The 21,839-nt window shown below is 43.8% G+C and overlaps 1 protein-coding gene and 1 pseudogene across 1 annotated transcript in view; one reads left to right on the plus strand and one right to left on the minus strand.

The window, feature by feature from the left end:
* Positions 1 to 21,839, plus strand: part of SLC45A1 (solute carrier family 45 member 1) — a 339,320-nt gene that overhangs the window by 28,037 nt on the left and 289,444 nt on the right. The gene's annotated exons all lie outside the window — the stretch shown is intronic.
* On the minus strand, positions 15,637 to 17,081 carry LOC126954490 (60S ribosomal protein L7a-like; annotated as a pseudogene).

Raw genomic sequence — 21,839 nt, forward strand, 5'->3', positions numbered from 1 at the left:
TTGAGATGGAGTCTTGCTGTGTCACCAGGCTGCAGTGCAGTGGCAAGATCTCGGCTCACTGCAACTTCTGCCTCCCGGGTTCAAGCAATTCTCCTGCCTCAGCCTCCCGAGTAGCTGGGACTACAGGTGCGCACCATGACCACGCACAGCTAATTTTTATATTTTTAGTAGAGACGGGGTTTTACCATGTTGGCCAGGATGGTCTCGCTCTCTTGACCTCGTGATCCACCTGCCTCCCAAAGTGCTGGCATTACAGGCATGAGCCACTGCACCCAGTCAAACCTCTCTTTCTTCAGTACCACTAATTGGACATTATTATTGTTGTTTATATAGTCAATATTTATTTACACTTAACTGTATGCCTTTGTTGTTCACTACTCTTTGCCTCTTCAATGTTATTTTAGGGTTGGTTTTCTAGCTTTTGACAATATATATTTTTAAAATGCCTTCAGAGATGCTATTTTTGTTGAAAATCTATCAGCTTTTGTTTGCTTGAAAATGTCTTTTTTTATCCTCATTCTTGAAAGATAGTTTCATGTGAATACAACTCTAAGTTGACAGTTTTTTTCCTCAGAAATTTGGAAGTATTATCCCATAATCTTCTAATGTTATTGTTATTGATGAAAAATTAGTTATCAGCCTAACCGTCCTTTCTTGTAGGCATTAGATCTTTGTTTTCTGTGTTTAATGCCTTTCTCTTTGTTGGTGCATCGCAGTTTGCAGTTTACTTACAATGGGTCTATGGAAGTTATTTTTATTTGTGAAGATTGTTGTTTTGTTGTTTTTCATCGATTCTGGAAAATTGTTAGCCATTGTTTCCATTGCCTCTATTGTTTCTTCCCCATTCTTTTTTCTCCTGCTATAACTTTGATTAGGTAAGTATTAGATCTTTTTACTCTGTCCTTGGTGTCTTTTAACTCTTTTGCGTTTTCTATTTATTTCTCTTTTTGTGCTACATTTTGTATAATTTCTCCAAATCTATCTTCTAGTTTGCTATTGCTCTCTTCAGCTATATCTGCTACTTAACATCAATTGACTTTATAATGTCAATTATTATATTTGTCATTTTTAGATGTATTTTTTAAATACATCTAAAAATAATCAAATATCAAAAATAATCAAGGTGTATTTGATTATTTTTGATAATTTTTTCCTTCTCTGATACCTTCTTTTATTTCTTTAATTACTGTAAACAAAATTGTTTATTTTTATAGATTAAGGGGTACAAGAGCAGCTTTCTTACATGGATATATTGCGTAATGGTGATGTCTGGGCTTTTAGTGTACCCATCACCTGAAGGGTAAATATTGTACCAATAGGTAAATAGTGAAAATTACCATTAGGTAATTTTTGATCCCTCACCCACCCCTCCCACTTTTTCACCTTTTGGAGTCTCCAGTGTCTGTTATTCACCTCTGTATGTCCATGTGTAGCCATGATAGTAAACATTATATTTTATATTTGTTATCTAATAATTCCAACATCTGAGGTCTTCATGGATTTACTTAGGCAGTTTGTTTATTCTGCTTAGTTTTACTTTCAGTAAACGTCATTCTCAGCAGTGTTTCCTCATGTGTTTTGTGCTTTTTGATTCAAAGCTTATATTCTTTGGAATTTTATGTATGAGAAGTCAAGGATCGGAGTTGGTTAATGCTAGACACCTAGAGCCACTTTTAGCCAGATCACTTGAATAAACTAAATTTTTGGCTAGAAGTGTTTTTTGGACCACCACACGGATCTCTTTCTCTCTCTCTCTTTTTCTGAGTCGGAGTTTTGCTCTTGTTGCCCAGGTTTGAGTGCAGTGGCATGATCTTGGCTCACTGCAACCTCCGCCTCCTGGGTTCAAGCAATTTTCCTGCCTCAGCCTCCCAAGTCGCTGGGATTACAGTTGCTCGCCACCATGCCTGGGCAATTTTTTGTACTTTTAGTAGAGACGGGGTTTCACCATGTTGGCCAGGCTGGTCTCAAACTCCTGACCTCAGGTGATCCACCCGCCTCGGCCTCCCAAAGTACTGGTATTATAGGTGTGAGCCACTGTGCCTGGCCCAGATATCTCATTACTGTGTAAGGATGAACTTGTGAAGAATTCTCAGGGAAACTTTTTTCTTTCTATCACAGCCAAGACATGAGCAAACAAGTATTCCCTCCATCCCCTTCTTCAGGGCAAACATTTTCTAGGGTCCCAACTTTATGCAGCCTTTCTTTTGGCATTCCACTCTATGTAGGTCCCAGGCTTTGTCTCTCAAATCCCACAAACTCAACCTACTAAAAATCAAGGCTAAGCATCAGCAAAGTTTTCTGTCAGGGGCCAGATGTAAATGTTGTAGGCTTTGTGGGCCATATGGTTTCTCTCACAACTACTTTATCTCTGTGGTTGTAACGTGAAAGCAGCCATAGACAATACATAAATTAATGGGAGTGCTTGTGTTCCAATAAAACTTTATTTACAGCAATGTGTGACAAGCCGGATGTGGCCCATAGTTTGCTGACTCTTGCTCTAGGCCATCAGGAATTGGCAGATGCCCTCAGGGAAGATGCCAACTTCATCATTTTCTTGCCCAGTTGGTGTCATGCTTTCTCTCTATGTCATGCCTCTGAGGATTTCACTTACTATTTTGTCAGTTCAGTCATACATTTATAAAGATTTAAAAAATACTTTGCTTGCAGTTGAAGTATTCCGTACCAGGAGGGTTTCTATGGATGTCACCAGGTTGGAGTGCAGTGGCAGGATCTCGGCTCACTGCAAACTCTGCCTCCTGGGTTCAAGTGCTTCTCCTGCCTCAGCCTCCTGAGTAGCTGGGATTACAGGTGTGCGCCACCACGCCCAGCTAATTTTTGTATTTTTAGTAGAGATGGGGTTTCACCATGTTGGCCATGATGGTCTCCATCTCTTGGCCTTGTGATCCACCTGCCTCAGCCTCCCAAAGTGTTGGGATTACAGGCGTAAGCCACTGTGCCCGACCAGAGTTACCAGTTTTTGAGAGGAAGACCACAGAGGTAAGATTCCATTTTCATGACATCATATCATGGATAAATGCAGTAACATGATTTATCATCATTGATGTTGACGTTGATCACCTTGCTGAGAAATACGTAGCCTTCTAAGGCCTACAAAACATAATCAGTGATGTTCAGGTCAACTATTCTGAACAAAATTTGAAGGGTCGAGTCATTGAATCACCATTAAATCTACAACAGAAAACTCAGAAAACTGTCATATTCATTGCAGTTCATGAACCCAAATACATATGTTGATGGGAATTCTTTAAGCGTAAGGTTAATTTGGTATAGTGTGAGAGCCGGGTGTGGTGGTGTACACCTGTAGTCCCAGCTACTTGGGAAGTTGATGTGGGAAGATTGCTTGAGCTCGGGAATCCAAGGCTGTAGCTCACCATGATGGAGTCTGTGAATAGCCACTGCACTCCTGCCAGGACAACATAGCGAGACACCCATCTCTAAAAAACAATACAAAAAACATACAAGTATGCAATGTGTTTTTTGGTGATGCTGTGAACTAGAAATTAATGTTAGAACAGAGTCTTTTCCTTTTTTTTTTTTTCTGTTGCCCAGGCTGGAGTACAATGGCGCAATCTCAGCTCACTGCAACCTTTGCCTCCCAGGTACAAGCGATTCTCCTGTCTCAGCCTCCCAAGTAGCTCAGATTACAGGCATGCGACACCACATCTGGCTATTTTTTTTGTATTTAGTAGACACAGGGTTTCACCATGTTAGGCTGGTTGCGAACTCCTGACCTCAGGTGATCCACCTACCTCCGCTTCCCAAAGTGCTGGGATTATAGGCGTGAGCCACCGCGCCCAACCTAGAACAGAGTCTTAAGATCTGTTCTTTAAGGGAGACTGAGGCGGGCGGATCACAAGGTCATGAGATCGAGACCATCCTGGCTAACACTATGAAACCCCATCTCTACTAAAAGTACAAAAAATTAGCCGGGCATGGTGGTGGGCGACTGTATTCCCAGCTATTTGGGAGGCTGAGGCAGGAGAACGGTGTGAACCCGGGAAGTGGAGCTTGCAGTGAGCTGAGATCACACCCACTGCACTTCAGCCTGGGCCACAGAGCGAGACTCTGTCTCAAACAAACAAACAAACAAACAAACAAAAACTCTGTTCTTCAAAACTTCTGGCATATTATTTTAACTGCAAAAATTTTTGCATGTATCCTTGCCAAGGTGAGAACATCTATATATGTCCATATGTCAGATATAGTCCTTGATTTTCTAGAATTGTTTTGCAAAGGAACACATCTTCTCTAGAAATCTGTCTGATGACACTGATTCTTGTTTCCATTCACTGAATAAGCCTTTTGAATGTTTTAACAGTTAAATTTTCCACATCCTACATTTGATCTTTTCCAGCAGCCAATAAAAAAGTTTAGTAAAATGAGGCCGGGTGCGGTGGCTGATGCCTGTAATCTCAGCACTTTGGGAGGCTGAGGCAGGCAGATCACCTGAGGTAGGGAGTTCAAGACCAGCCTGACCAACATGGAGAAACCCCGTCTCTACTAAAAATAAAAAATTAGCCGGGCGCATGCCTATAATCCCAGCTACTCGGGAGGCTAAGGCAGGAGAATCGCTTGAACCTGGGAGGCGGAGGTTGCGGTGAGCTGAGATCGCGCCATTGCACTCCAGCCTGGGCAACAAGAGGGAAACTCTGTCTCAAAAAAAAAAAAAAAAAAAAAAAAAAAAAGAAAGTTTAGTAAAGTGAATCTGAATGATTTATTTATACAGAAAGAATGAATTTCCTCTTAGTCATACATCCGACACCCACACGATACCTCGTCATTTTCAGAAGAAATCTGATGCCCAATTAGTGTGTTTTAATTTAGCCAGTGGATTTTCCATCTGGCTCTAATGTGTATTCTGGAGGGTGGACTAGTATGGAGTTCAATGGTTTGTTTGGTTGTGAGATGGGATTAGTGGCTACAAAGAACATTTCATAGAAGTAGGACTTCATAGATTCTGACTTTTTTCCCCTTTTTTTGGTTAGTTACAGGATGAATGAGGACAGAGGAAGCAGATACTACTTATTTTGCGATTACATGCCTTAATATAGTTTAAAACAAGGAAAAACCTTCACAAAAATAGACGATACAGCAAACTGTTTTCTTGCCTAGCGAAATTTCTGGCAAATAGGTAAATGCTTCCTTATTCTAGGATATAAGTCACAGATTTTAGATAAGCACACTTTGCACAAATAACAAGTTCTCTTTTTAAAAGTTTTAGGCCAGGCGTGGTGGCGCATGCCTGTAATGCCAGCACTTTGGGAGGCTGAGGAGGGCGGATCACTTGAGGCCAGGAGTTGAGACAGGCCTGGCCAACATGGTGAAACCCTATTTCTACTAAAAACACAAAAATCAGCCAGGTAGGGTGGCGCACTCATGTAGTCCCAGCTACTCAGGAGGTTGAGCAAGAGAATTGCTTGAACCCAGCAGGTGGAGGTTGCAGTGAGCCGAGATCGCGCCATTGCACTGCAGCCTGGGTGACAGACAGAGAAAGTCTCAAACAAGAAACAAAAACCAAAAAACAAACAAAAAAAGTTTTGTCATTTTTGCAGATGAACACACACACACACACACACACAGATCAATCTTGTCAACTTTTAAGACTTCCCTGTGTTGAGTGCCTTCACATACTAACATTGAAATTCATGATTAAACTCAACCCACAGAAAAATATAAGACTAAATAAGGCTATTATAAAACTGAAGTTTTCAGTAAAAGTATTGATTCCTATTATAAAAATAGAGGAGATTCCAGATTTAAGGGCTCCTGGACAAAATATTCTGTTTTCCATTTTGTGGAATGGATTATTTCAGTTCATTTCCAAGAGGTTCGCATTCTGTTTTCATGTTAGGTTTTCTGACCTTCAGTGGTTCTGTTTTCATATACTTGAGCATATGGTCCCAGACAGCTGACATTGTTCGTGTGCTTTACTTCCCTAAGAATTACACAACCTTCCCAGGCTTTCTCATCTCCAGCAGTTTTGCCACACTGTTGAGTAACGTCCACCCTTGGTGATCTCTTAACATTATTCCCATTCTGTATGTAAACAACAAATTAGCATTTATGACCCAGGTTTTCTGTTTTTCATGAAGGTATCAGACAATCTCAAATGTCTGTGGAATGTTAAGTTTGACTAGGAAGGTGTAAATTGTTTCTTTTGATAGTTCTTAATTTCAGATGATTATGAATTCATTATTTTTAATGAGAGAAAGGTGATTGCATACCTGTGAAACTTTCAAACATTGACCTTTGGTAAAACACAATTCCAATTGTGTTTAATCATGACTACTTAGATATAACTGAACAAGCCCCAGGCACAGAAGTTTACGACTAAAACATTCAGCCCTTCCAGGAACAGAACCAGAAATTTCTCCATATGTCTGTAGACACTGAACTTCAGGATGTCTGTGAATATTTTCTGTGTTCCACTGTCCCCTCGAGTTTGTTTCCCAGCCATGGAAAATGCCCATGAGAAAGAGTTGTGCAATTGCTAACTGTTAGTCACTTTATATTTCCTGTATTCCCTATTTAATTTCCCTGGTAGCTGGCAAAAACATCTAGGATTTAAGTTGCTGAAGGGTATTTGGGAAAACCCACATAAATGTCTAAGATGAGGTTTGGCAAGCAATGAATCTTGGTGACATAACAATATTATAACTAGAGATTTCATCAAACAGAGGAGACAGGAAATCCTTGACACTGCCAAACACCCACTTAAGCGCACTTGAGTCCGAGAACCATCGTTTGTTAAAAATGGATTTTACACAGTTTTTAATTTGATGAGGCTGCTGAAATAAAAATTTGGACCTGAATTTCAGATGCAATGAGATTTCTCAAAAGGACTTTAGGAAAAAAGAAAAGAAAGAAAAGAAAAAAAGAACTCATGTCAAGTTCCTGTAAGGAAAGCAACAGCTGCTATGGAAAAGCCCAACCCTGCCCCACCAGGAAGGGGCCTGAGCTTTGGCAAGGATACACTTAGCCTGACCAATCCACAGACTCAGCCTCCACCACCAGTGGGATGACAGATTTCCCAGTCATACTTTGCTCACACCCAAGAACCTAATGGACATAATTTTAAGTTGAAGGCAGCATTATCTGTGGGCACAAAAATAATTAGAAAGGACAAATAAGATCTAGTACTTGATAGCACAACAGGGTGACTACAGTCAATAATCATTTAATTGTACATTTAAAAATAACTAAAGACCCCCTCCCGTGCCATTACCCTCAGCCTTCCCAACCCCTCCCTGCAAAAAAAGAAAAAATAATAACTAAAAGAGTATAATTGGATTGTTTGTAACACGAAGGAGAAGCACTTGAGGTGATGAATACCTCATTTACCCTGATGTGATTATTACGCACTGTAGGTCTGTACCAAAATTTTTCATATACCCCATAAATGTATGTATCTACTATGTACCCACAAAAGTTAAAAATTAAAAAAAGCAGTATCTAAATGGAGGTATTAGAGCTATCTTTTCCACTGTGAATTCACTGGTCTGAATTTTATCCCAGCCTAGATATTGTTTAATAGTTTGTAAGTTTTAACTTCTTCAAGGTACTTTTTGTTCATGTTTTGTTTTCACTGTAGTCTTGCTCAACACATATGATCAGATTCTGTTCTAGAATTTGTTAACTTTTTATTAGAGGGATATGTACACTTGAAAAGTAAATCTACTGTCCTATTCTTTACTTTTCTCAAGCTATGCCTGCCAATTCTGTTGTACTTATTGTATCCTCCTGGCTTCCTTTCCTTTCCTTTCCTTTCCTTCCCTTTCCCTTCCTTCCCTTTCCCTTTCCTTTCCTTTTTCCTTTCCTTTTTCCTTTCCTTGCCTTGAGATGGAATCTTGTTCTGTTGCCCAGGTTGGAGTGCAGTGCTGCGATCTCGGCTCACTGCAAGCTCCACCTCCCGGGTTCACGCCATTCTCCTGCCTCAGCCTCCCAAGTAGCTGGGACCACAGACACCCGCCACCACACCCGGCTAATTTTTTTGTATTTTTAGTAGAGATGGGGTTTCATAGTGTTAGCCAGGATGGTCTCGATCTCCGGACCTCATGATCCACCCTCCTCGGCCTCCCAAAGTGCTGGGATTACAGGCGTGAGCCACTGCGCCTGGCTGGCTAGCTACTTTCTTTGTCAAATTCTTTCATATTTAATTCTTTTTTTTTTTTTTTTTTTTTTTTTTTTTTTTTTTTTTTTTGAGACGGAGTCTCGCTCTGTCTCCCAGGCTGGAGTGCAGTGGCCGGATCTCAGCTCACTGCAAGCTCCGCCTACCGGGTTTACGCCATTCTCCTGCCTCATCCTCCCGAGTAGCTGGGACTACAGGCGCCCGCCACCTCGCCCGGCTAGTTTTTTGTATTTTTTAGTAGAGACAGGGTTTCACCGTGTTAGCCAGGATGGTCTCGATCTCCTGACCTCGTGGTCCGCCCATCTCAGCCTCCCAAAGTGCTGGGATTACAGGCTTGAGCCACCGCGCCCGGCCTTTGATATTTAATTCTATCACTTTGATAAGTATTGAGGTCATCCATTACCACAATATATGTCTATTTATTCAATTTCCACTATTTAAGATATTTTTATTGTATGACTTGAATCATGAATTGAGTGTTAGATTTGTATGATTTAATATTTTACCATTATTTGGCAATGTTATCTGCGAATGCTCCTTGCTGTGGCATTGATCTAATCTCATACCACAGGGATCAGTCGTGCTCCTCTTCAGTTTGCATAGATACCTTAGACTGAAGACCATCGTCTTACTTCAAAGGTTGGCATCTGTTTGTGTTTTCATAACTCCTGTAGACAGCAGATGACTGGGTTTTGCTTTATAGTGAGGTCTAGTGTGTTTGTTCATAGTGTTATGTGTAACTTACCTCCACATTTGCATCTTCAGTCCCGCTCCCTGGACTCCAGGTCTTGGATGTCTAATAAGTATCTGCATTAGACATTTCTCTCTCTCTCTCTTTTTTTTTTTAGACGGACTCTTGCTCTGTCAGCCAGGCTGGAGTGCAGTGGCACAATCTCGACTCACTGCAATCTCTGCCTTCTGGGTTCAAGCGATTCTCCTGCCTCAGCCTCCCAGGTAGCTGGGATTACAGGCATGCCCTCACCAGGCCCAGCTAATTTTTGTATTTTTAGTAGAGATGGGGTTTCGCCATGTTGGCTGGGTGGGTCTCGAACTCCTGACCTCAGGTGATCCACCCGTCTCGGCCTCCCAAAGTGTTGGGATTACAGGCGTGAGCCACCGTGCCCTGCCTAGACATTTCTTATATTGATTTCTTAGGGCTGTTTTAAGAATGTACCACAGGCCGGGTGTGGTGGCTCACACCTGTAATCTTAGCACTTGGGGAGGCCGAGGTGGGTGGATCACGAAGTTGGGAGTTCGAGACTAGCCTGGCCAATATGGTGAAACCCCATCTTTATTAAAAATACGAAAATTAGCAGGCGTGGTGGCACGCGCTTGTAGTCCCAGCTACTCAGGAGGCTGAGGCAGAAGAATTGCTTGAACCTGGGAGGCAGAGGTTGCAGTGAGCTAAGACTGTGCCACTGCACTCCAGCCTGGGTGACTGAGTGAGACTCCATCGCAAAAAAAAAAAAAAAAAAAAAAAAAAAGGCCATAAAAAGAACGTACCACAAATTGGGTGGCTTTAAACAACAGAAATATATTCTTTCACAGCTCTGGAGGCCCAAAGTCCAAGACCAAGGTGTCACCAGGGCCACATTGCACTCTTAGGTGGAACCTTTCCTGGCCAATTCCTGGCTTCTGGCTGCGGCTGGCAACCCTTGGTGTTCCTTGACTTGCGGCTGTGTCCCTCCCCCGCTGTGCCTCCATCTTCCCATGGTCCCAGTCATACTGGATGAAGGGCCCATCCTACTCCACAATGAGTTCATCTTTAAAAAATTGCATCTGTTAAGACCCTGTTTCCAAATAAGGTTACATTGTGCGGGCCTGAGGGTTAGGGCTTCAGTATATTGTTTTGAGGGATGCAATTCAACCTCTAACAGCATCTGAAACTTCGCATGTCAAAAGAGAATTTTAAATTTCTACCTGTACACCTCCTTCTCCTTCAGCATTTCCCACTTCAGTAAATGGCAGCACCACCCACACGATTTCTCAGGCCAGATGCCATCCAGGAGTCAACTTTGACTTCTCTTTTTGTGCTCACACCGCAAATCCAATCCGTCAGAGAATCCCGTCAGCCCACCTTCAAAACATCTTTCCAGCCTCACTGCTTTTCACTGCTCCATGGCACTGACCCTAGTTAAAGCCACCGTCCCCACTTGCTTGGGATTCTTAGTAACCTCCTATATAGTTTCCTTGCTTCTCCACTGGCCAAGAATTTGCTGTCGGTTGTCCACAAAGCAGCCAGAGAGAATCTTTCAAGAACACGCCATTCCCCTGCTAAAAGCCTCCCGTAGCTTCCCAGAACCACCAGAACACAAACTACACTGCCAGCCTTGGGCTCAGGGCGCTGCATGGTTTCACCCTCACCTCATTGCACTGGCTGCAGCTGCTCCTGACTTTCTGTGTGTGTGGGTCTTCGAAAAAGTCTTTTATTTTAATTTAATTTAATTTTTTTTTTTAAGATGGAGTCTCACTCTGTCACCCAGTCTGGAGTGCAGTGGCGCTATCTTGACTCATTGCAACCTCCACCTCCTAGGTTCAAGCAATTCTTATGCCTCAGCCTCATGAGTAGCTGGGATTACAGGCGCCCGCCACCACGCCCTGCTAATTTTTGTATTTTTGGTAAAGACAGGGTTTCACCATGTTGCCTAGGCTGGTCTCGAACTCCTGGCCTCAGGGGATCCACCTGCCTTGGCCTCCGAAAGTGCTGGGATTACAGGCGTGAGCCACCCCGCTGGCCTTTATTTCATTTTATTATTATTTTTGGAGACAGGGTCTTGCTCTGTCGCCCAAGCTGGAGTGCAGCTGTACGATCACGGCTCGCTGCAGCCTGGACCTCCCAGGCTCAATCAATTCTTTGGCCTCAGCCTCTGAAGTAGCTGGAACCACATAGGCACATGCCACCACACTTGATTAATTTTTGATTTTTTTTTTTTTTTTTTTTAGATGGAGTCTTGCTCTGTCACCCAGGCTGGAATGCAGTGGCACGATCTTGGCTCACTGCACCCTCCGCCTCCCAGGTTCAAGCAATTCTCCTGTCTCAGCCTCTGAAGTAGCTGGGACTACAGGCACCGGCCACCAGGCCTGGCTAATTTTTTTATTTTTAGTAGAGACGTGATTTCACCAGATTGGTCAGGCTAGTCATGAACTCTTGACCTCAGGTGATCCACCCGCCTCAGACTCCCAGAGTGCTGGGATTTTAGGCGTGAGCCACTGCACCCGGCCAATTTTTGATTTTTTTGTACAGATGAGGTCTCACTGTGTTGCCCAGGCTGGTCTTCAACTCCTGAGCTCAAGCAGTCCACCTGCCTCAGTCTCTCAAAGTGCTGGAATTACAGGCATGAGCCACGGCACCCAGCCCAAAAAAGTGCTTTAAGTGCTTTCATGGAGGCATAATTTACATACCATAAGATCCACTTGGTTTAAATCCACAATTCAATGATTTTTAAATAAACTTGTAAAATTGTGCAAATATCATTACAATCCAGTTGGAGATCATATCTATCACCCCAAAAGATCCCCCGTATCTACATACATAATGAATGTTTTTAACAGTTTCATTGAGGTATCTTCTTGTGGTTTTTATAAAAGATATATTCTGGCTGGGCACTGGAATTCCAGCACTTTGGGAGGCCGAGACGGGTAGATCACCTGAGGTCAGGAGTTCGAGACAAGCCTGGCCAACATGGTGAAATCCTGTCTCTACTAAAACTACAAAAAATTAGCCAGGCATGGTGTCGTGCACCTGTAGTCTCAGCTATTCGGGAGGCTGAGGCAGGAGAATCGCTTGAACCTGGAAGGCAGAGGTTGCAGTGAGCCAAGATCGCGCCACTGCATTCCAGCCTGGGTAACAGAGTGGGACTCTGTCTCAAAAAAAAAAAAAAAAAAAAAAAAAGGTATTTTCTGCCTTGGGACCTTAGTACTTGCTGCTCTCTTTGCCTCCAGCTTCTCCTGGCTTACTTAGGCCCTTCAGTAATCTGCTCAAAACCTCCTTCTACAAAGAATCCTCTTCTGACCACCCTATCTAAAATGGAAACTCTCATCTGCTTATACTTCATGCTGATCTTACGTCTGTTTGTTTGGTGTTGCCTTCCCCAGAAAGGACCACGAGAGCAGGAACTTTGTCTTGCATCTGATTATTACATCCCCAGGGCCTAGAATGGTGCCTGAGGTACAGAGGTGCCCAATAAATATGTGTTTAGTCAATGCAGGAATGAAGGTAATTGGAGCATCTTCAATTTCCTTATCACTTTATTGTCAGTTTTTGCTTCTTTTAATTCACAATGTTTCTTTGAGTGAATGTCTTAGGGCTGCTTTAAGAACGTAAATTGGGTGGTTATTTTGACTTTTATGTCTGGTTTTCAGTATTTCTACTTCTAATTTATTTCACTTACCTAAACCTCGATCTTCCTTCCGGGAAAGATAAATTTGGTTCATTCTAATCCTCTTTCTCCTCCGGATTGTGGTTTAGTAGTCTAACCTTCTTTTTGAAATTCTACGCATGTTTTATAGTTTTTACACTCTGTTTACTGATTGATAACTTGCTGTTACTGGTTTTACTTTTTATTGAGTTGATCTACTTATCTGTCTGCTTTCACATACTTTAAGCTGCCTATTTTATTCTGATTGTGATCAAAGCTGTCACTAGTGTTTATTGATATTTTTCTGTTCTCTCTTTTAGTTTTACATTTCTACAGCATGAAATTTGTACTCACTAGTCTTTCTTTCTTTTTTTTTTTGGCAGAGTCTATGTTGCTCAGGCTGGAGTGCAGTGACATGATCTCAGCTTGTTGTGCTCAAGTGATCCTCCTACCTTAGCCTCCAAAGTAGCTGTGACCACTGCTGTGCCACCATACCCAACCAATTTTTGTATTTTTGGTAGAGATGACATTTTGCCATGTTGCCCAGGCTGGTCTCGAACTCCTGAGTTCAAGCAGTTCACCCGCTTCAGCCTCCCAAAATGCTGTAACTACAGGTGTGAGCCATCGCGCCTGGCCCGTAGTCACTGGTCTTTACTGATTATTTCACCTTTCTAGTTCTGAAAATCGTCTCCATTTACCTTTGAGAAATGTGAGTTTGGTATACTGTAGCTGTGGGACTAGTAACTTTTCTCTTAGCTCTGAGGTCAAATCACTTTTATTTGGACAGGTTTGCTGGGTTTTCTTTTTAAGTTTTGGTTTGAAAACTTAAGAAATGGATGTATGAATGTTTAGAGCCTTGGTTTCTATTGTTTTCTTTTGTTCTCGTTTTTAAGAGTGTTCCTGAGAAAAATCCTATGCAGCCTAATAATGATACTAGGATTTCACTGGGAAAATTTTAATTTTAATTTTAATATTAGAAAATTTACTTTTACTGGCCGGGTACAGTGGCTCATGTTGTGAATCCCAGCACTTTGGGAGGCCGAGGCTGGCAGATCACTTGAGATCAGGAGTTCGAGACCAGCCTGGCCAACATGGCGAAATCCCGTCTCTACTAAAAATGCAAAAATCAGCTGGGCGTAGTGGTGGGTGCCTGTAGTCCCAGCTACTCGGGAGGCTGAGGCAGGAGAATCGCTTGAACCTGGGAGGTGGAGGTTGCAATCAGCCAAGATCACATCATTGCATTCCAGCCTGGTTTCCACATTGCTGATCTTTCCTGATTACCCTGGTACATTTGTTTAGCACAATGGATTTCTTGGATTCATTCTCTGCGCCTTGAATATCTCTTGCCTTGTTATAATCTATTTGTTTAATTTGCAAAGAGGGATTTGCTATATACTAAGCATAGTTAATCCTTTGCTCTTGGCATCTATTTTGCCATTTTCAGCTTTTGTTGGGGTACATTTGAAAATTATTTACAAGTTTAACAGGGTGTTTTTTATTTTCCTTTTTTTTTTTTTTTTTTTTTTTTTTTTTTTTGAGACAGAGTCTTGCTCTGTTGCCCAGGCTGGAGTGCAGTGGCCTGATCTTGGCTCACTGCAGCCTCTGCCGCCCAGACTGAAGAGATTCTCATACCTCACCCTCCGGAGTAGCTGGGACTACAGGCGCCCGCTACCATACCCGGCTAATTTTTGTATTTTTAGTAGAGATGAGGTTTCGCCATGTTGCCAGGCTGGTCTCAAACTCCGGACCTCAACAGACCCACCTGCCTCAGCCTCCCAAAGTGCTGGTATTACGGGTGTGAGCCACCGTGCCCAATCTCTTTTTTTCTTTTCTTTTCTTCTTCATCTTCTTTTATTTTTATTTTATTTTATTTTTTTTGAGACAGGGTCTCCCTGTCACCCAGGCTGGAGTGCAGTGGTCTCATCATGGCTCACTGCAGCCTTGACCTCCTGAGCTCAGGCAATCTTCCCACCTCAGCCTCCCTAGTAGCTGGGACTACAGGCATGCACCACCATGCCCAGCTAATTAACAAAAAAGTTTTTTAGAGACAAGGTCTCACTATGTTTTCCAGGCTGGACTTGAACTCCTGGGCTCAAGTGATCTACCCCCCTCAGCCTCCCAAAGTGCTGGGATTACAGGCGTGCACCACCACACCTGGCCTGGTGTTTTTTGTTTTTTTCTTTATTGAAAGGCATCGCTTTTGAAGTTATCGGTTTTCTTTCATATCCTCAAGTAATTCGATGTAACCCATTTGTGATGGCTCACGGACCCAGAGAAGATGTGGCAATTTTACTATTCTATGTATCTTCTGCTCTTTCTGGCTTGCTCTTACACTTGTAATGTATTTATGCATTCCACAAATACGTATTAAAAGCCTATTCCGTTCCAGGTGCTTTTCTGGGTACTGAGCTACATCAATGAGCAAATGAAGTTCCTGCTGTTAGGGCACTTACATTCTAGAGACGGATAATATCTCTATTTATATACAAGACAATAAGTAGACAAGACAATATTTATATACAAGACAATTAAGGGGAAAAGGTGCAGTAAAGTTAAAAGACAGAGTGGGGCTAAACGGGCTATTTTATTTTACTTTTTTGAGATGGAGTCTCGCTCTGTCACCCAGACTGGAGTGCAGTGGCGTGATCTTGGCTCACTGCAGCCTCTGCCTCCTGGATTCCAGTGACTCTCCTGCCTCAGCCTCCCAGGTAGCTGGGATTACATGCACGTGCCACCATGCCTGGCTAATTTTTATATTTTTAGTAGAGATGGAGTTTCACCATGTTGGCTAGGCTGGTCTTGAACGCCTGGACCTCAGGTGATCCTTTTATCTTGGCCTCCCAAAAGGGCTGGGATTACAGGTGTGAGTCGCTGTGCCTGGCCTGTAACGGGGCTATTTTAGATGGGATGGTCACTGATATGGGGTTATTGAGCAGAGATCTGAATCAGGGTGAACAATGAGAAGACACAGGGAAAGAGTGTTTGAGGTCATGCAAAGGGCCTGAGGCAAGAGAGTGCTTCGCTTGTTCAAGTCAAGCAAGGCTGGCCTTAGAGTGAGGGCCAGTCCTGGGAGATGCATTTAGAGAGGTGTACCCTGTCAAGCCACTGTCCCCTTGATTACGATTTGCCGGCCACCTGGCCTTGTCACATTCCTGGAATACACCAGTCCTTGCTGCCTTGTGCCTTTTCTCTTTCTGTTCTCGGGAGTGCCAGTGTTCTTTCTGTGGCTGTTCTCGTGGGTACCTTCTCATTGTGCTTTTTACAGCAGTACATTTGTTTACATCTTTTTGTTTTTTTCTTTTGGAGGAAAATCTGTATTATTTCAATTCTTCTTATGTACTGAAAACTCATTAGTGTACATTTAATCCAGCTTGGTGGCAAGTTCTTTAGCCTTTGCCTTTCTGAGATTGACAATGCGGGCCACAGACTTGGGAGCCAGGACATTGCCTCCCCAGTGACAGCGGATCTCATCATGTCTGTCTTTGTAATTGGGCCTGATAGCTTCCACCAGCTTAGCCAAAGCTCCTTTGTCTTCTGAGTTAACCCATGGGAAGGCAAAGGTGGTGCAGATTTTCCTGTGGACTAGACGTCCCAGTCTTGCCTTCCCCTCGATAGTGCAGTAAGGGGCCCCCATTTTACAACACAGGGCAGGCAGGAAGACGACAGCTCGATGGGATCCACATTGTGTGCAGTGATCACCAGCTGAGCCTTTCTGTTCTCCACCAAGGTGGTGACGGTGTTCACTCCTGCTTCAAGGACACTGAAGGACAGGTGGTCTCTTAGTGGGGACGTCCCCTTTGCTGGCAGCTTTCTTCTCAGCCCGGAGCCAACAGCTTCTGCTTCTTCTCTTGCTTTGTCTCTGGTCTGTACTTGTGGGGAAGCTTAAGCAGCTGAGGAGCTGTTTGGCGGTCCAGGGCCTGGGTGAACGGGTTCATCACAGGAGGCACTTCCAGCCTCTGATAGAGGGTGGCTCTCTGCCGCCACAACCTGATGCAGTGGGGCCATTTCACAAAGCCGGCGAGGTCCCTTTTGGGCTGGATGTCCTGTCCAACGCCAAAATTCTTAGTCCTCTTTCTCTCTCTTTTCTTTCTTTCTTTCTTTCTTTCTTTCTTTCTTTCTTTCTTTCTTTCTTTCTTTCTTTCTTTCTTTCTGTCTGTCTGTCTGTCTGTCTGTCTGTCTGTCTTCTGACAGAGTTTCGCTCTTGTCGCCCAGGCTGGAGTGCAATGGCGCGATCTCGGCTCACAGCAACCTCTACCTCCCAGGTTCAAGTGATTCTCCTGCCTCAGCCTCTCAAGTAGCTGGGATTACAGACATGCACCACCATGCCCAGCTAATTTTGTATTTTTAGTGGAGACGGGGTTTCTCCATGTTGGTCAGGTTGGTCTCGAACTCCCAACCTCAAGTAATCCGCCCACCTCGGCCTCCCAAAGTGCTGGGATTACAGGCATGAGCCACCGCGCCTGACCTGGCCTTTTCTTAAACAGGGGATTCACTACTTTCTTGGCTTTCTGCTTATTCATGACAGCAGGGGCGGGAGCCACCTTCTTCCCCTTGGGCTTCTTTCTTTTTGGCATCTTGGGCTGTGGAAGGAGAGATTGTTTACTTCTTTATTGACTTGCCCTAGCACCCCAACTGGCATATCAGTGCCACGTGGGTCGAGACCAAGTTTGTTTGATTACCATGTACTCCCAGGACCTACTAGAGCACCTTAGGACTCAGCAGGCTCCAACAAGTGTTTGTTAAGTAAGTGAACAAAGATAAACATCTTGGCCGTCGGGGTAGCTCACGCCTGTAATCCCAGCACTTTGGGAGGCCGAGTGGGCGGATCACCTGAGGTTGGGAGTTCCAGACCAGTCTGGCCAACACAGTGAAACCCCATCTCTACTAAAAATATAAAAATCAGCCAAGTGTGGTGATAGGCTCCTGTAATCCCAGCTACTCGGGAGGGTGAGGCAGAAGAATCGCTTGAACTCGGGAGGCGGAAGGTGCAGTGAGCCGAGACTGTGCCATTGCGCTCCAGCCTGGGAAACAAGAGAGAAACTCTGTCTCAAAAAAAAAAAAAAAAAAAAAAAAAAAAAAGATAAACTTGTATTGGTCAGTGAGTTTCCCTGAGTAGTTTAATTCACTTTATATAAGCATGTCCCTCTTTTACTGGGAAGAGAGAACCAGGAGAAGAAAAGAAAAAGACAACCACAACCAAATAAATATGTCCCCACCTCTCATCTTATTATCTCCATCTCCCATGTTTATTACCAAATAACACAGTTGGTATTCCTGGGATTCCCCTATTTGACATTTTTCTGTTCTCATGACCTTGAAGTCGATCCCATATGAATACTAAGGCTCTGGTATTTCTGTCACCACATGTATCAAGCTCTTACCAAACATATTTTCCCATTGCATCTTGGTTTTCTTTTGACATATTTTTCATAACATTAACCTTATAAGGCATGTAAATATTTCTTTTTTTTTTTTTTTTTCTTTTTTTGAGACAGGGTCTTGTTCTGTCACTCAGGCTGAAGTGCAGTGGTGCAATCACAGCTCACTGCAGCCTTGACTTCCCAGGGCCAAGCAATCCTTCCACCTCAACCTTCTGAGTAGCTGAGACCACAGGAATGCGCCACCATGCCTGGCTAATTTTTAAATTTCTTTTTGTAAAGATAGGGTCTCACTATGTTGCTTGAGTTGGTCTTGAACTCCTGGGCTCAAGCGATCCTCCCACCTCGGCCTGCCAAAGCACTAAGAGGTGTGAGCCACCGCGCCCCGCCCAGACCCGTCTTTCTACCCTGACTTCTTGTTAAGTGATGACAGTGTGCTCCTTTTTCATCCTGCCACAGTAGATGGGTTTCTTTTCTTTTCTTTTCTTTTCTTTTCTTTTCTTTTCTTTGTAGAGACAGGGATCTTGTTTTGTTGCTCAGGCTGGTCTCAAACTCCTGGCTTCAGACAATCCCACCTCAACTCCCTGAAGTGTTGGGATTACAAGTGTGAGACCCTGCGTCTGGCCGAGTAGATGGGTTTCAATTCCGTGCAGTTATACGCAATTTCTAACTAATACAGTGTACTTGAGAAGGTGAGATTTGATCAGGGCTTTGAAGGTTGTGAGTAGCAACTAACTGGGAGAAGGGGGCCAATGAAAGAGGCTCTGTTCAGACTTAGGGCTTTTGAATATCAGGGGTTCATCATCCGAGCTGCTGAATTAGACTAGGACTTCTTAAATACTTCTAAAATTGGTCTTGGGAACGAACCTGCAAGAAGAAAAAAGCCTAATAAAAATAGTAGTAGTAGCAGTAGTAGCAGTACTAGTAATAGTTGGCTTGGCGTAGTGGCTCACACCTGTAATCTCAACACTTCAGGAGTTTGAGGCTGGTGGATCACCTGAGGTCAGGAGTTTGAGACCAGCTTGGCCGACATGGTGAAACCCTGTCTAAAGTACAAAAAATTAGCCGGGCTTGGTGGTGGGCGCCTGTAATCCCAGTTGCTTGGGAGGCTGAGGCAGGAGAATTGCTTGAACCCGGGAGGCAGAGGTTGTAGTGAGCCGAAATGGCACCACTGCACTCTAGCCCGGGCAACTCAAAAGAGCAAGACTCGGTTTCCAAAAAAAAAAAAAAAAATCAATCTGGGCAACATAACAAGACCCTGTCTCTACAAAAAATAAAAAAATTAGCCAGGCATGGTGGTGTGTGCCTGTGGTTCCAGCTACTCAGGAGGCTGAGCTGGGAGGATCACTTGAGCCTGGGAAGTCTAGGCTGCAGTAAGCCACGATCGCACGACTGCACTCCAGCCTGGGTGACAGAGCAAGACCCTATCTCAAAATAATAATAATAATAATGGCTGGGCGCGGTGGCTCACGCCTGTAATCCCAGCGCTTTGGGAGGCCGAGGTGGGCGGATCACCTGAGGTCAGCAGTTCCAGACCAACCTGGACAACATGGTGAAACCCTGTCTCTACTGAAAATACAAAAATTAGCCAGGCGTGGTGGAGCTCGCCTGTAATTCCAGCTGTGTGGGAGGCTGAGGCAGGAGTATCGCTTGAACCCAGGAGGTGGAGGCTGCAGTGAGCCTAGATTGTGCCACTGCACTCTAGCCTAGGCAACAGAGTGAGACTCCATCTCAAAAAAGAAAAAATAATAATAATAACTAACACTTCCAATGTAATAGGCTCTGTTCTAAAGGACTTACATGTGTTACCTCCTTCAGTCTTCACAGCTACTGTTTGAGGAAGGGTAATTCCCACTTTATGGCTGAGGAAACAGAAGCAAAGAGAGGTCAAGCAACTTGTCCGAGGCTGCACAGCTAGAAATGGATGAGCCAGGATCTGAACCCAGGCAGTGTGGCCTGAGTCTGAGCTTACTAGTTCATGCCAGGCAGGGTTTGACCAAAACCTTGGACTCACTCGTGTCTCCTTTCCTTCAGTGACTAAGAGGATTCCTGAGATGGCTGTGCAGACATGAAGTGTTGACTGTTCCTCCACGGGAATGTACTCTGGGTTCTACCCCTCAGCTGCTGCTGCTAAGCCAGCGAGGCAGGTGGTGGTTTGGAAACACCTTCATGTATGTGCTCTTCTTTTTGTTGTTTTTGGGATCCTTACTGAATTAATTTTCCCCTCATTTTATGAAATATAGAGGTTCTTGCTATATCTTATACCCCACCCCAAATTCTACTGATTTGTGCTGAGCCGTGATGAAAATAATGATCCTGAGTACAAGCAGGGCTTCTTCCAGCCTCTAGAACCTGGCTTCGTCTTCCACGGCTCCTCCTGGGATGCTCCTCCAAGAAGCAAGATCCTATCCTTTACATCCAGATCAGGACAAACTCACAGAGTAGTTTGCGAACTACTAGTTTAGAACTAGTTCAAAATCTGCTTGTTACGGTTTGTGAGAAGAGGAGCACAGAAATCGAAAGTAAATGAGAGTAACAGACTTTTTATTTATTTAGCATTGCCCCCAACACCCAAGCATGTGATCAGGGAATTAGTCTTGACAGGGTATGGACCCCTTTGGATGCTGTTGAACTTGCGATGAGTTGCATGCTGCATGAGCTATGTTAAAGTCATAGGCAATAGGACCGATTTTTGGTTCCTGAAGGGGTGGAAATAAAAACAAAACATAATAAAACCAAACCAAACGAAGTAAAACAAAAGAAGTGACCCTTGATCACAGTTTGAGAGTCACTGCTCGAACCCATATCAAATTTTTCCACTTGTGCATCACCGTAGTATTTCAGTCTACATCACATAATCTAGGACTGGACCATACAGGTTTATTGTTTTTTGAGATGGCACCTCTGTGGCCCAGGCTGGAGTGCAGTGGCGCCATCTTGGCTCACTGCAATCTCTGCCTCCCCACTCCTGGGTTCAAGTGACTCTCCTGCCTCAGCCTCGTGAGTAGTTGAGATTACAGGCACGCGCCTGGCTAATTTTTTCGTATTTTTAGTAGAGACAGGGTTTCACCATGTTGGTCACGCTGGTCTCGAACTCCTGGCCTCAAGTGATCCACCTGCCTTGGCCACCCAAAGTGCTGGGATTACAGGTGTGAGCCACTGCACCCAGCCTGGACCATACAGTTTTTATTTATGATTTATTTATTTTATCCTGTTTTTTATTTCATAGAGATGGGGTCTTGCTATGTTGCTCAGGCTGGTCTCAAACTCCTGTCCTCAGTGACCCCTCCCTCCTGAGCCTCCCAAAGTGCTGGGACTAGGGCGTGTGCCACCATGCCTAGCTATTTTTTTTAAGTTTTTTTTTTTTTTGTAGAAGCAGGGTCTTACTATGTCGCCCAGGCTGGTCTTCAACTAGTGGGCTCAAGTCATCCTCATGTCTCAACCTTCCAAAGTGCTGGGATTATAGGCGTGAGCCACTGTGCCTGGCTCAGAGATACATTTTTAAAACCTCATTCTAGTTGCTTCATCGATGGAGGTCTCACCTTCTTGTTTGTATTCAGGACCCATAAGTTGGCACTCAAGGATTTTTGCTTCTGTTTTTGCCATGATTCAAATCAAGAGATGAGATAGGAGCCAAGGCAACTATCTCTACAAAAAAATACAAAAATTGGCCAGGCATGGTGGCTGATGCCTGTGATCCCAGCTACTTGGGAGGCAGAGGCGAGAGGATTGCTTGAGCCCAGGAAGTCAAGGCTGCAGTGAGCCAGGAGGGCGCCACTGCATTCCAGCCTGTCTCAATTAAAAAAACAAACAAACAAAAAAGGTAGAGTTGGACAGAAAGCAGAGTCCGCTTTGCCTCAGTTGGTGGTAAAAGGAAAAAAGAAAGTCTGGAAACATTTATTTATTTATTAGAAATGCAAAGCCAATGAAGAAACTTCAGGCAAACGATTGTAG

This window comes from Macaca thibetana, chromosome 1 (genome assembly GCF_024542745.1).
Source record: "Macaca thibetana thibetana isolate TM-01 chromosome 1, ASM2454274v1, whole genome shotgun sequence".
Classification (NCBI taxonomy): Eukaryota; Metazoa; Chordata; class Mammalia; order Primates; family Cercopithecidae; genus Macaca; species Macaca thibetana.